Source organism: Balaenoptera physalus, assembly GCF_965194825.1.
Source record: "Balaenoptera physalus genome assembly, chromosome: 1".
NCBI classification, from domain to species: domain Eukaryota; kingdom Metazoa; phylum Chordata; class Mammalia; order Artiodactyla; family Balaenopteridae; genus Balaenoptera; species Balaenoptera physalus.
The window spans coordinates 116,300,888-116,314,741 of record NC_138882.1 but is presented as its reverse complement, the minus strand read 5'-3'; positions in this window follow the sequence as shown (position 1 = coordinate 116,314,741).

Genomic DNA, 13,854 nt, shown 5'->3' with positions numbered 1-13,854 from the left:
ACGTGGCACTACTACATCAAATGGAAGTAAAATTATTTCTTTATCCTTTTAAAAGAGAGCTACCAGATGCAAAAAGTTAAATACGCACAAGTGTGTATTTATATATATGGAATGTTGAGTTAGGAATCACATTATTTTTGCTTTAAGGGAAGATAGAAAAGTACGAGTTTTTTTTCTACCTTTCTAAGTCTGTTTTGAATAGTGTAAGAAATTCCATATGAGATTACAATTTTGGGCCAGAAGCCAGTGTACAGTGTCATCTAGCTGACTGTCAATATTCAGTCTGTGAGGACACCACCAGAAGAGACAGCTAAACAGTAATAAGAGGGGGGAGATGGGGTATAAAAAAGATATATGCATGTTCTTTCCTCTACTGTGGTTGTGATCCAAAAATTTAAAATAAAAATATGCACGAATGCATAAGGGATGTTTCTTTTAGTGAAAAGGGGAAAAACGGATCCCTGAGGGTTGGGAATAGAAATTGATGAGTTTGGCAGTGGGCTTTGGAAAAGAGCGGTGATAGCCAGCCTGACTAATAAGAAAAAAATGTTGCAAAGAAGCACTAGTACCAAAAAAGCAACAATTTTTGAATTGTGCAGAAAAACAAAATGGTCTTGTAATAGCCCCCGAGGGAAGCTTTCTGTGACAAAGAAATTTTCCTAAGTAACAAAATGGAAAAAGGGGACTCTGCCTGCAAGGTCCCTTAAGAGATAAAGTATTAATCTCTCTATCCCTATGGGTAATAATGGATTTTTTTACAGGAAAAGTGATCGTGTGCAAGATATTTCCCTAAATCACAGGTCAATGCATTTTATTCTCCATGTAGCCATCCACGATAAGAAATCTGGCTGGAGATTCCAGGATGATCACTATTCATAATCAAGTATAAAGGTTACATCTAGCCAACTATTAATATTTTGCCTGCAAGCATGTTGCCAGAAGAAATTGCTGAAATGAGTACCAAAAATAAGAGAAGATCCATGAATTTACTGTAATTTGATCAAGCCCCCACCCACCAATGAAAAAGATTTGTTTTGGATTTCATAATTTCCCCCAGCTTTTTGGAGCCTTAACTGTTGAGATAGGAAATTCTTAGAGCTTATTACTATGTGTGTATTTTTATTTAGATAAATAATCAGAGAATACTTATATAAATAACTTTGTCATTCTTAAGACAGATTACTTTTGTGAATTATCTATAGTGACTTGTGAAGAATTTCCCCTCCTCCCAAAGACAACTTACTCTTCTCACCTCACTCATTCCTTTTGTGTCTAGAAGGATTGACCAACAGAGCATTCATGCAAACCTTCATGAAAACGGTTTTTCTCAGTTGAGCTTTTGATAGGTACTTGGCATCCATGAGTATATGATTTTACTCTCTGTAAAGCGCCCGAGCACAGCATGTCTATCTTGCTGTGATAGTCAGCCAGTTTTGGGGCTGCACCACCATCAGGCTGATTCAATCAACTTTTATCTATCATGTTCCTACTGGATGCTGGGAATCACACTTGTTCATGACACTGGGCATGATTCTATGAACAAGATTGACAAGGTCCCTGTCCTCATAAAGCTCACATACCAGAATGCTGACTACAGTCCAAAACTAGGAAACCACTCTGGGCACTTCAAGCCAAGGAGTCTTAGGTATTCCCATGAATCCAGTGGGATAAGAACTGTAAGGAAGGGGAAAATAGAATTAGGGTACTGATCCCAAGAGAGACCTCCTGCTTAGGAAGCCAGAGTTTAATCAAGCAGGCAGCCTTAGGTGAGGGAATGAAGGAAAAACTGATTGTTTTGAAGGTAGGGAGGGCAACTCACTGGGGACTCAGAGTAAAGCATTCTTGGAGCAAGAGCAGGCTATTGCTTATGTGCTATGATTTGAGATGAATTGGGAAAGCTGCCAGTTCAAAAATGTCTCTTCCACAGATGTCTGTAAAATGTGAATGTTTACTTCTCTTGGGAGAGATGGCAGTTAAAAGAATGGACTTTGGAATCAGGCAGACTTGTTTGTGAATTGCAGCTCTGCAACTTAATAACTATGTGACTTTGGAGAAGTTACTTTTCTCTCTTAGCCTCAGTTTCCTCATCTACGAAATGGGGATAATTATGCACCCTCATAGGGTTTTTATAAGGCTTAAAAGAGTTATTATAAATCAAGCACTAGCACAGGTGCCCAGAAATAGTAAATATTCAATAAGTGATAGATATTCTTAATATTATTTATACCTATTGATTCACTCATTCATTCATTCAACTAACATTCATTGAACTCGCACTGTGTGTCAGGTATTGTGCTGGTCATGATGAAACAGGGAAGATAATCATGGAAGCAACTGACTAGTAAATTGTGAAAGGTGCCCTAAGAGACAGCAATAGAAAAAAAAAAAAGTAAAAGAAAAAAACTCCATTTTTTTTTCTTTTTCCAAAAGCAGAAAAAGGAAGGAGAACATTCCTGGAAGATAAAACAAAAAAAGACTCAGTGTGTGAAAATGTTTTAGATCCATTTCTTCCTAGAAACTGAGATGTAGATGGTAGAAATTGGACCATTGATGTAAGAGGTTACTTCATCCTAAAAACACTGTGTTCCTTTGACTTCTGTGACACTGCACTCTCCTGGTTTTTCCGCATTGTCTCTGGTAGGTCCATCTCAGTCTCCTTTGTGGGGTCTTTCTCCTTTACCATTATATGTTGGAGTTCCTCAAGATTGTCTGAGATGCTTTTCTTACTCCATATGCTCTCCTTAAGCATCTCATTCATTATCAGTAACTTTAGGGGGGTTTAAGTTACTATCTAAATGATAACTCCCAAATTTTTATATCCATCAGATCTCTCTTACAAACTCCTCCTATTTCCAGCTGACTCATACTTCCAGTTATTTAGTGAATGTCTTCACTTGGTTGTCTTAAGAACACCTCAAAATTAGAATGTCCCAAACTAGCTTGTCTCCTTTCCAAAGCCCTTTCCAGTGCTCCCTCTCCCAGTAAGTGTACCATCATCCTCTCAAGTGCCGTCCAAGTTAAAAACCTGGCAGTCTTTCCTGACTCCACATCAATCATCACGTCATCAAATCTCTTCCTTCTACCTCTTAGATATGGATGTCTCACGTCTGTTTGTTTCACCGTCTTCATTGCCACCACCCTAGTCCACCTTGACTTTCATGTTGTCTCCTCACATTTAGTCTACTGCTTTCCCACCTAATCCAGTCTCCACATAGCAGCCAGAAAATGCAAATCCATCCAGGTCACTACCTTATTTAAAACCCTTCAAAGCCTTCGCACTGCCCTTAGGTAAAATTCCAAACTCTTTACCAAGCTGTCTGCTTATCACTCTCCTATTTCCAGTCATTCTAAAACTTTCTTTTCCCAGGACAACTCTATCCAGGCTATTGCTTACCTCATACGTTTTCCCACTTGTTCCCTGTGCCTGGAATGCTTTGCTCTCCTTCTTTTCACCTAACTATACTTAGTCATTCTTAAGGTCTCACTTAGAAGTCACTTCCTCATTGAAACCTTCACAACCCCTCACTGTGGGCCCAAAAGCCATGGATAAGGGGGAAAGAAGAAGGGATGGGAAGAAAAAAATATGACCAAATTTGCATTGTGAAAATCACTGTGGATGATGTGTGGAAAACAGATAGGAAATAGGAGACAATGGTTGTTTCCAGTAGTTGAAATGGTAAGAAGGCTATTGCAGAGGTCTTGTTGAGAGATGATGTTAGCTTGGATCAGGGAGGTGGTAATAGAAATGGAGAGAAGGTAATGTTGTCAGAGATATTTTGGACATGAAATCAATAGGCTTTGATATTGCATTGTATTAGGAGAGTGATGCCTCCCTACTCCTATGGTTTTCATGAAGAGGCATTTTCCTTAAAATTTCCTGGCTTCTTGCCTCATCTCATACTCCTTTCGCGTGATGGATGAGTTTGGGAGAGTAACTGGGCTTACAAGATTCAGCCCTTCCTCTCTTCTCTTTAAGACTGGCCTGCCTACAGGGAGCATGTGCTCTGGGGTCTGCAGAGGGGCCAAGTTTTTTGATAAAGAGCCTGTCCTTGTAAGGAGAGGGCTCTGGTGGTCTGGTGCTATCAGGGACAGTGTAGGTAAGTCCTCCTAAAGCTGGGGTTCGGAGTTAGGAAGCTCATTCTTGCCACACACCTACATCACATTATTCAACCTGACCTTCATCGGTAGGAAAGCTGACACATTGATCTGTATTTTCCTCACTCTTAATTTACCTGCTAATTTATTCAGAGCTCAGATAGGAGTTGGAGGAGGGAGGAGACAATGAACAGTGATGACTTCTAGATTTCCAGCTTATACAACTGCATGGATTATGGTGTCATTCTCTTCCCTCCTTCCTTTTTCTTTTTTTCAAATGGGGCAGTCAGAACTCACAAATTCAGAATTTGGGACATGTTGAGTTTGAGATAACTTTAAGATGTGATATGGCAATGTCAAGTTGGCAATTGTATATACAGATCTGGGGCTCAAGGATGCAGCCTGGGCTGGAGATAGAAATTTGGGAGCTATCAGCAAGTAGATCACCATCATGGGTTAGGATGAACTCAACTGGGGGGGTATTATAGAGAAGGGAAGGAGGTTAGACCTGAGCTTCAATGAACTACAATGTTAAATAGCCAGTTTAAGGAGGATGAGTCTGAGAATGTAGGCCAGTTTGCTGATACTAGAACAGATCGAGAGGTCAGAGAGGAAGGGTTTAGAAGATGAGCAATGAGGAAGGGGCTGAATGAGGGGCAAGAAAATACATAACATTATGAGGAAAATGGTACATAAAAGATACAAGGCTGGGCTTCCCTGGTGGTGCAGTGGTTGAGAATCTGCCTGCCAATGCAGGGACACGGGTTCGAGCCCTGGTCTGGGAAGATCCCACATGCCATGGAGCAACTAGGCCCATGAGCCACAATTACTGAGCCTGTGCGTCTGGAGCCTGTGCCTCGAAACAAGAGAGGCCGCGATAATGAGAGGCCCGCGCACCGCGATGAAGAGTGGCCCCCACTTGCCGCAACTAGAGAAAGCCCTCACACAGAAACGAAGACCCAACACAGCCATAAATAAATAAATTTAAAAAAAAAAAGAAATACAACCAAATTAATTAAAAAAAAAAAAAAAGATACAAGGCCAAGGGTGGGCTTATACTTTGGGCATTGACAAATGAACACAGGATTCTGATTTAATCTCACATCTTGTAATAATTTAATTATTTATAATTATTTGTATAATGCTGGTTTTGCCTCCAGATAGAGACATTATTTTTTTTAACTGAAGTATAGTTGATGTGCAATATTATATAAGTTACAGGTGTACAGTATAGTGATTCATAATTTTTCAAGGTTATATTCCACTTAGTTTATTATAAAATATTGGCTATATTTCCTATGTTGTACAATATATCCTTATATCTTATCTTATACATGATAGTTTGTACGTCTTAATCCCCTACCCCTATATTGCCCCTCCCCTCTTCTCTCTCTAGTAACCACTAGTTTGTTCTCCATGTCTATGAATCTGTTTCTTTTCTGTTATATTCACTAGTTTGTTGTATTTTTTAGATTCCATATGTAAGTGCAGTGTCATACAGTGTTTGTCTTTTCTCTGTCTGACTTATTTCACTTAGCTTAATACTCTCCAAGTCCTTCCATGTTATTGCAAATGGCAAAATTTCATTTTTTTTAATGGCTGAGTAGTATTCCATTATATATATAACGCATCATCTTTATCCATTCATCTTTTGATGGACACGTAGGTTGCTTCCATCCAGATAGAGAGACTTTGAAAGTCTGTCACTTCTTGGTCACTGCTGAATCCTCAGCCAAATCCATCAGCACAATTCCTGAAACAAAATAGGGACTCAAGATCCTTTGACTTCCTACTTCTATATTAACGGTTAAATGGACCAGAGAAAGAGAAGCCTAATAGCATTTCTTAGGTTAAGCTCTAACTACTGTCACAAAGAAAGAGGAGTGGTAGTGAGAAGAAATATATATTTGTTACTCACTTCATTCCATACTAACAAAATGTGTTTTCTTACCCATTATTATTAGGCAGAGCTCCTCTCTTTTAGTGTTATAATAATTAGTTGATTGCATGGAACTCCTCAACAAATAATTTAAAAAAATGTTCAGACTTCCCAAAATATATCTGGCTTACAAAATTATAATTTTGACTATGTTAAAATTTGCATTTAAGAAGTCTGGAAGGAAATGTGATAACATATTCATAGTAGTATGAGAGGGACTTTTACCCTTTAGATCTAATTTCTAAATATTCTAGATATTTTATTTGTTATTATTTTAAAGGAGTTTTTATATTTTGTGGATATTAATCTTCTGTTGATTGTATATTGTAAATATTTTCTCACAATTTGTTACTTCTTTTAACTGTTTGTGCTTTATTTTTAACCACTTTGTGGAGGTATAATTTGCATACCACAACATTTACCTATGCTAAATATACAATTGAATGGGTTTTTAAAAATTTATATAGTTTCACAAACATCATTACAACCAAGTTTTAGAACACTTTTCTCACTAGAAAAAGTTCCATTGTGCCCATTTGTATCAACTTCCTCTCCCACTCTCAGCCTCAGAAAATTGCAAATCTACTTTCTACAGTTTTGCCCTCTCTAAATTTTCATATAAATGGCATCTTACAATAAATAATCTTTTGTCTATGGCTTATTTCAATTAGTTTGATATTTGTGAGATTCATCTATGTTGTTAAATATATAGTTTGTTCCTTTTTATTGCTGAGTTTTTAAATTTATCTACTGTATGGATATACCATAGTTTGTTTATATATTACATTTGATGTTGTAATGTATATATTACATTACAAGTTGATGGACAATTATTCTCAGTTTTGGGCTATTATAAAAAGAATTTTGTGAGGGCATATATATTCATTTTTGGGGGGTAGATACAAGGAGTTGATTTTCTGGTTTATATGGTAACTTTATATAAACTGCTGAATTGTTTCAAAGTGGCTGTAACAATGTGTGAGGGTTCCAGTTTTTTCAAATCCAATACAACACTTTGTATTGTCAGTCTTCTATTTCAGCCATTCTAATGAGTGTGTAGCAGTACCTCATTGTGATATTAATTTGCACTTATCTAATGACTGATGGTGCTGGGCATCTTTTCATGTGCTTATTTAATCTGTACATCTTCTTGAGTGAAGTGACTATTCAAATCTTTTGCCAATGTATTGTGTTGAGTTGTCTTAGTTGTTGAGTTGTTAGAATTCTTTATGTATTCTGGATACAACTCCTTTATGAAATATATGTCTTGCAAATAATTTCTCTCAGTCTATGGCTTGTCTTTTTATTTTTTAAATAGTGTCCTGAGAAGAGCAAAATTTTAAAATTTTGATAAAGTGAAATTTATCAATTTAAAAATTTTATTATTTGTGCTTTTTGTGTCACACTTAAGAAATTATCGCTTACCCAGGGTTACAAATTTTTTTCCCATGTTTTCTTCTAAAAGTTCATAGCTTTAGCTCTTACATTTAGGTCTATTATATATTATAGACTGATATATCTTGAGCTAATTTTTTGTGTATGAGTGAGGTAAGGACCAAGTTTTGTTTTGTTTGCATAAAGATGTCCAATTATACTAGTACCATTATTTGAAAAAAAAATTCTTTCCTGCTGATTTAGCTCAGCACCTTTGTAAAAAAGTCAGTTAATCTTAGGTCTAATTCTGGACTTTCTGTTTTGTTTCATTGATCTGTATGTCTATCCTTCTGCCAAAACCTGATTATTTTGATTACTATAGCTTTATAATATCACCTGAAATAAGGTGTGAAAGTCCTCCAGCATGTTTTTTCTTTTTCAAAATTGTTTTGGCTATTCTAGTTTCTTTGCAATTTCACATACATTTTAGGATCAGCTTCAATTTCTACTAAAAAAAAGAGCCTCCTGAGATTTTGTTAAGTATTGCATGGAATCTATAGATCAGTTTGGAAAGAACTGCCATCTCAACAATATTTAGTCTTCCAATTCTTGAACATCGTATAGCTCTCCATTTGTTTAGGTATCTGTGGGCATTATTTTTATTATCAGAAAAAACTCAACAACACTTTTGAAAATAGTTTATTTTTTATCAGTACCATATAATCTTAAAGGAGAATGGATTTCTCCTATAGCTACTAGTTATAGGTAAATGTGTCATAGGCATGTCGGGGGCTGCTCTCAAAGAAGTGCTCTGAGCTCTTCAGAATATTGCTGACACCTGTAGTTTATCATGGAAGAAAGAGATGCAGTGAGAGTGTGGTGTGTGGGCTGCAGAGGTCAATGGGTCAAAATCATTCTCAACTATTCTTTTCCACTTGTTTAAGATACTTATAAGAAAGGGTCATTTAATTTGTCCTTCATCATCAATACTAAATATATAATCTTATAGGAAATAAGTGCTCAAGTACTGAATAGTTTTCAGTTATTGAAAGATCATTAGAAAATTCTGGAAAAATTGTTTATGACAGCATTTTTAATACATGAAGAATAACAGGTGAAAATATTGCTGTTTTTTATAGATCATTGTTTAAGACTTTTCTTGCGGAATTTTATTGATAAAGTAAATTATCTTGAAATGAATGTACTTATCCAAACCAGATAGTTTACATAAATTTAAAAATGTCACTCAAATATCAATTCCAAAATAAGTAAATAATAAATACTGTAAACCTACTGGAAGACTTTAAGAAAGACTGTTGCCTGTTAATATTGAAAAATTGAAAAATACTGGATGAATAAAGTAGCTTTAATAAATGAAACAGCAACAACAGCAAACCTTCCTTATATGGAGTGAAAAACATTTTTTCTTTAAAATTTTTCTATTTGAGGAAGCAAAATACATTTGCACTAAGGTATAGTAAACTAAAGAAAAAGAGCAAGCAGTAGCCTGCAGAAACTAAAATGTAACACTCTGTAGCTCCAATTACAGAACTGCAGAATGAAAAAGAAATAAATGAGACACAACAAATATAAACACTTTATATCGCTTATATTCATGTTATCAGCTTCATTTACAAAGAAAACATGAAAAGAGTTTGCAGTAAAAAAAGAAAAAGATATAAAGCTAACCCAACTACATTCATAAATCAATAAAACTTCCTCAAATATAAATGGACACATTTCAAAAAAAATCAACAATTATAATACTACTCATAGTAGAACTTATTAAGATTAAAATATTTCTGCATATTTAATAATTTACTCAACATTATAGGGGATTTACTAATAGCCCAATGGTAACTAACATTTATAGGAAAAAAGAAATTTTATACATAGAAAGGAGAGAGATAAATGGATAGATAGATAGATATAAACAAATATAACACTTGTACTAGGCATTTTTTTCCCACTGTATTTTGTCTCTCTGAAGGGAACTACAGATCATTTAGTGGGCACATAAAAAGTTTTTGAATGGATGAATGAATTAATCTGCCCTGATTTCTTCATTTTATAGATGACAGATTGGTGGTCCAAAGAAGTTAAATGACATTCACTCATTCATTAATGTATGCATGCATACATTTACCAAACAAATCATTTTTGAGCACCTACTATGTGCTGAGCCCTGAGCTAAGAACTGGGAATTCAAGGATAAACCAAAATCCAAGAGGTACCTAGTCTGGAACTTATTGTTCAGTGGGAGGAGACGGACATTAATTACACAAATAATTAACAACTGCAAATAAGTGCCCAAAAGAGGTACATGTGGAACTATGCAGAGGTAGAAGAAAAGGGGAAGTAACTTACCCCAGGTTCATAGATGTAACTATCAGAGGCAGAATAACCCAGATCCATTATCTTTCCAAAATATCTTTAGTTAAATGGTTGAAAGTACTTAGTGTTAACAGTAGAGGACATCATTGAAAAAAAAAATCAGAAGCTGCTAGTATATCATCCCATTATATGAATAAATTAGGCATACATATACAAACCTTTAAAAAGCATTTAATTCTTAAAAATCAAATAAATGAACTGTTTGGTAAATGGTGCTAGGTAAATTGATCATTCTTTTGGCAAAGTAGATTTTTCACTTACATATCAAACAAAAATAAATTCCTTTTGACTTAAGGATCTAAATACACTTTTAACAAAACTAAGAAGTATTATAAGAAAATATAATTTTAAAAAAGTATGGGGACAGTATGAACTTCTTAAAGAAGAAACAAAATTCAGAAGCTATAAAGGAAAAGATTGACAAGAGTAACTAAATAAAAGTTAAATCGCCAAGCAAGGGAGAAAATACTCTCTCTCTCTCTCTCTACACACACATACACACACACACCACTATCACTACCACCACCGCCACACAATTATATCTATAGTATATAAAGAGCTCTGGCAAATCAATAAATAAAAGACAAACAGTCCTACTGAAAAATGGGCAAAAGATATGTGGTGGGAAAACTCTAAAATGGTCTCCAGTGATCCCTGTCTCCTGATTTTCACACCTCTTGTGTAATCTCGTACATGTAGCCAGGATCCAGTAAATTCAGCAATGACAATGGGAGGTCACTTCTGTGATTAGGTTACATAAGATTGTGACCTCTGTCTTGCTAGCTGTCTATTGCCTCTCAACTTGCACACTTTGATGAATTGAGCTGCCATGTTGGAGAGGCCCACATGGTAAGGAACTGAGAGTGGCTCCTGGCCAACAGTAGGCAAGGAACTGAGACCCTCAGTCCAACAGCCCCTGAGGAACTGAATTCTGCCAACAACCACAGGAGCTTGGAAGTGGATCCTTCCTTAGTTAAACTTTCAAATGAAACCATAGTCTTGTGAGAAACCTAAAGCAAAGGACTCAGCTAAGCTGTGCCAGACCCTGACCCACAGAAACTGTGAGATGATAAGTGTGTGTTGTTTAAGCCATTAAATTTGCGGTAATTTGTTATGCAGCAATAGATAACTAAGACAGGTTATGAACAAGCAATTTATAGAGGAAAAAATACAAATGATCAACAAATATACTGTCAAAATGCTTAATCTCACTAGTGATTAGGAAAATAATATAGAAAAATTACTGTGAGATATAAATTTGTACCTATCAGGCTAGTAAAAATGTTGAAGATGGCTAATTTCCAATAAAAGCAACAGTAGAAGGAAAAGAGTACTTTCATACAGTGTTGAGAGCAGTTTAAACTGGTACAATTTCCTCCTTGGAGAGCAATTTTGCAGCACCTTTGAAAAGTTTAAGTATATAGACTGTTAACTCAGTTAAATCCATCTCTTGGAATCTATGCTACAGAAAGAAAAGAGACGTATCTCAATGTTCATTGCAGCATTTGCTGTTGTAGCAAAATATTGGAAATTATCTAAATCTCCATCAGTGGGGAGTGGTTGAATAAATTACGCCACATTCATACAATCGTAGTCGATAAATGTAGATCTGTGTGTACTAACCTGGAAGTGTTTTCACTATTTATTAATGGGTTAAAAAACAGGTTGATAATGATCTTTTTAGTTTGATCTCATTTCTAATGATACAGATATACACATACATACTTTCATATGTGCACACATATGTATATGCATAGGAAAAAGTTTGGAAGGATTCACACCAACTATTACCAGTGGTTACCCCTTAGGGAGTAGAAACAAAGCAGATGGAAGAGGGGCTTTCACTTTGTGCTTCCTATTGTTTGAATATTTTCAGGGAGCAGTTCATCCTTTTTGTCCAATATTTGTAATTCTTAAACCAATGAAAATAAATAAAAGGAAATAAAAAACAAAACAAAAGCATTCTTTCCTTGTTGAAGGAGGAGAGCTTTGATATTCCACTTCATCTTGTAACAAAAGAACACTGAAAACAGAAACAGATGTCCCTCATTCAAGCATAGAGAAGGAAGCAAAAATAGGAGGACTGTTTAAGAAGAAAGGTTTTAAAACAAAAGTAATCTCTTAGAATTTAATCTACACAAGCACATATGGTCTACATTAAAAAAAAATTATTTTATAATATAAAAGAGAAACAGAAATAACTTGTTCATTTTACCACTAAAAACAAAAACTACATTTGATAGCCATGAACATTTCGCCAAATAGAAAATGTCCAAGAACAGATAGATAAAACAAACAAAACAATGGAAAGTATTTCTCAAACAGACCAAAATTATATGTGATTAAATGAGGAAACTTTTAGATTGAATAATATGAAATTACCATTTTTATAAGTCAAAAATAGTAAATAATCAGTAGTTTTATATTGTTCTATCAACTATATACGAGAGTTCTACATTATACAAGCCTTTGGGAAAATAGCAAATATAAAGAAATTTAAAAATCTCAAGTTTTGTTTGCTCTCGCTTTTTTTTTTATCCCATAAAGCTTTATGGGACAAACCTGAGATCCCACTTTGTTTTCCAGACAGGGAAGCTCATTTTTTTCATAATAAATTACAAGTATAAAGGTTAATATTTGAGGGAATAATTCAGTTGTCCTTTGTGCCTAATTAGTGTTCAAAGCAGAAAAGAAGAAAACAATTTCAAAAAATTATCTTTCATGAGAGTCAAAATGAAGAGAGAAAAATTAGAGAAAGCTTTTCCACTGACAGTTAAACTTTGAAGCAATCTCTAGGTAAAAAGAAAGCATCAAAATTCAGACTGTTTCAAATCTAAATTCATTTTTTTAAGAGCAAAGGAAAACAAAAACCCACTTAGCTATAGACAAATGGGTTGTTTTAACAGCATAACCTGTAGATATATGTTCAGAGTGAAAAATACAGTATCAGAAGATTTAAAAAGTAGCAAAAAGAATTTTCCTATAAACTGGGATCCTTTATCCCTCGAATGTGCAATTTTACCTAGAAATTCATTGTAAAATAGTTTTACCCTCAAAAAAAAAAAAAAAGAAAAGCCCTTCAAACATGGATTAGTTTTTCATTAAAGGTAAGATCCGATGTACAAGAAATTTCTACGTTTTGAAGCATAAATCTACAACCATTGTCCCTGTTCTAATATCAGAATAGGGTGCATCAGTAAAGATTCTACCCTGTCTTAATAATGAATATTTTCACTGCAAATAACAGATATACACTCAAAATAGCTGAAGCAAGAAAAAAAAAAAAAGGAAAAAGAAAAGAGAGAGAGAAGAACGTGGAGAGAGTTGTGAGACTATAGGACTACCTCAAGAAACTGAGGCGTACAATGTACCACTGCACTTCATGAAGAACTAGAACCTGGAAAGAGCCCAGAACCACATGCTCTATTCATTTCTTTCTCTGTGGACCACATGTTGTCTCATCGCTTTCTCTGTACTTTTGTTCTATTCTTCTTTTTCTATAGACCACTTTCTCTGCTTTTTCATATGTGTGCCAAGGGATTGCTACCTAAGTTCAGGTGCTAGCTAACATTGGTTAACATTATCATCTCTGAATGTAAAATTCCAAATTCCTTGGAAGAAAGAATCTGATTAGTCCAGCTTATGTGTCTATTCCTCATCCTATCAACGTGGGTGAAATTCCATAGGCTAAATATGGCTGTAGGGTCTGAGCCTGTGAAGGGAGGGCAATACTTTGTGTATGTTTGTGGGGGAATGGTAAGGGTCATGGTCTAATATACACCCTGATTCTAAAATTCTGTATTTTCAGGCTCACAATATTCCCATCTACAAAATATTCTGAAATATATGCATGTCCATTTGACTCAGTCTCATATTTTTATTGTTTGTAATGTTTATATTATTTGTTCATACAGTAAATACTTGTACCAAGAAAAAAAGAAAAGAATATTGAAAAGTAAGAACAACATAGACTTTCAGAATAAATTAACCACACCTGTATGTTTAATTTTTACACCAAAAAAAATCAGTTTAGTAGGCTGAAAAAAGACATC